Source organism: Palaemon carinicauda, chromosome 15, assembly GCF_036898095.1.
Source record: "Palaemon carinicauda isolate YSFRI2023 chromosome 15, ASM3689809v2, whole genome shotgun sequence".
NCBI lineage: Eukaryota > Metazoa > Arthropoda > Malacostraca > Decapoda > Palaemonidae > Palaemon > Palaemon carinicauda.
The window spans coordinates 26493509-26496008 of record NC_090739.1 but is presented as its reverse complement, the minus strand read 5'-3'; the positions used below and the strand labels follow the sequence as shown (position 1 = coordinate 26496008).

At 34.0% G+C, this 2500-nt stretch overlaps 1 protein-coding gene across 1 annotated transcript in view; it reads right to left on the bottom strand.

Annotated features, from left to right (window-relative positions):
• LOC137654528 (zwei Ig domain protein zig-8-like) overlaps window positions 1-2500 on the bottom strand; it is a 57189-nt gene that overhangs the window by 10046 nt on the left and 44643 nt on the right. The window lies entirely within an intron of this gene.

Genomic DNA, 2500 nt, shown 5'->3' with positions numbered 1-2500 from the left:
AAAAGGAAAAAAGATGCCAAGAAGGCTACCGCTCACTTTTTTTAACGTACCCTTTCTCTTGAAATTCGATCAAGCGTACCTAATGCATTTATCATGACCAAACAGCAAGCAAAATGGCTTCCTTAAACGATCTGTTTTTGGTCTTATGAGGGTTTTTTTTCTCAATTAGCTGTTATCATTAAGAAGGATACTAAAAACAAATAGTTCTTTCATTGCTCATCAAGATTATCATATTGTTACCTAGGTATATGCGCTGTCTCAAGAGCATTTTATTCCGTTTTCTCTGAGAAGCATCTTTTTAAGTTTTTTTTTTTTTTCACTAAAGCGTATTTTTCTTCCATATTTTCTCTCAAAAGCAATTGTTTATTCTCTGTTTTTTCTAGAAAGAAAAATTTCTTCTCAAAAAGCATTTTCTCTCTAATATTTTTTCTGTTTTCCCTCAAAAGCACTTTCATCTCTATTGTCTCTCAAAAGCATCCTTTTCAGTTTTTTCCCTAAAGCATTTTTTCTTTTCTGTTTTCTCTCTATAGCATATTTTATTCTGTTTTCTCTCAAAGAGCATAGTTTCATCACTGTTTTCTCTCAAAAGCATTTTTTTTCTATATATTCTCTCAAAAGCCCCCCTTTTCCCGTTTTCTCACTAAAGCATTTTATACTTCTCTATATTGCCTCAAAAGTACCCTTTTCCAGTTTTCTCTTTAAAGCATTTTTTACTTCTCTATATTACCTCAAAAGTACCCTTTTCCAGTTTTCTCACTAAAGCATTTTTTCTTCTCTATTTTCTCTCAAAAGCACCCTTTTCCTGTTTTCTAACTAAAGCATTTTTTTCTTCTATATATTCTCTCAAAAGCACCCTTTTCCCGTTTTCTCACTAAAGCATTTTTTCTTCTCTATTTTCTTTCGAAAGCACCCTTTTCCAGTTTTCTCTCAAAAGCGTATTTTTATTCTATATATTTCCCAAAAGCATAATTATAAGTTTTTTCCCTAAAGCATATTTTCTTCTCTGTTTTCTCTCTAAACCATTTTTTAAATCTATTTTCTCTCAACAAGCCTTTCTTCGTCACCGTTTTCTCTCAAAAGCACATTTTTTCCCCTTTTTCTCACTAAAGCATTTTTTCTTCTCTATTTTCTCTCAAAAACATCTTTTTCCCGTTCTCTCACTAAAGCATTTTTTCTTCTCTATTTTCTCGCAATAGCATCTTTTTCCCGTTTTCTCACTAAAGCATTTTTTCTTTTAGATTTTCTCTCAAAATCATCTTTTTGCCATTTTTCCTTAAAGCAATTTTTTTATCTCTTCTATATTTTCTCTCAAAGGAATCCTTTTTCCCGTTATTTCTCAGAAATATGTAGCCTACATGGAAATCGTGTCCCTTCAATCTCCCGACACATCTCGCACAACATGACAGTGACTCCCTTCACACTGATATTCACTGTGAAATTCACAGTGAAATAATTAGTTTATGTTTCTGACGGTTCATTTTAAGTAAAGGCTTTTTCAAAGTAATTCTCTTACGTTAACAGAAGAGCATCATTGATGCTTTATGCTTATTCACATTTTAATATTATAACGAAGTTGACCTACATCTCTGGAAATACTGAGTAGGAGGGATTCTCGAATGCAAAATAAAAGGATTTGCTTGTTTAAGTAATATGTATATAACAAGTTTATTCATAGAATTTCATGTGAACCATTTAATCATATTTACACAATATATAATAATTGGAAAATAATTTTAATCTTTAATCACTTTTGAAGGAAATGGGATATTTTACATCTCTAGCTTTTTATTTTGGTTATCAGATATATACTTATAAGCCTATCCGCTCCAGATTAATTTATTTTTTTACTATTATTTCTCCCTGCTGGCAAAATAATCCACCATATGTTAGCAGAACCACAAAAAAAGTGTCATTATTCTGTACATGGGTGCAATAATTCTCTCTCTCTCTCTCTCTCTCTCTCTCTCTCTCTCTCTCTCTCACTTCTTTCTCCAGTAATGCAAAAGGGGACAAAAACTACAAGTATTTCGGCATTACCTCCTAGGCCACAATGTATAGTCTGCTGGTCTAAGTTAATGTCTAATGTAATATATATCACTCGCGAGCTATCTCTGTTTTGGATGGAATTGGATTTATGAAATTTGACTATTCTGTATAGCCCGAGGCTGGGGCATGTCAGGTCCTTCAGTGACCATTTGAGTTAAACAATGAAGTAAAAGTTAAGAGCTCAGACAGCACGATAGAAAATAGATAGCAGGAAGGGATGTAAATTAGAGAGAAATAAAGCAAGGGCAACAAGGGTCCGAAGGATACCTGCAAAGGCCCTTAGCCGTGTTAGTTGTACTCTACTCGCCGAAGGTTGTCTGTTATGATACAATTGGACTCAGAAATTCCTGGTACACCTCGTTCTGAGGAAATGTACCCCTTCACACACGTACTGAGTGGAGAGTTCCAGTGTGTAGCCCAGCCGGCCTCGAATGCCATCTCTCCCTACAGTCTT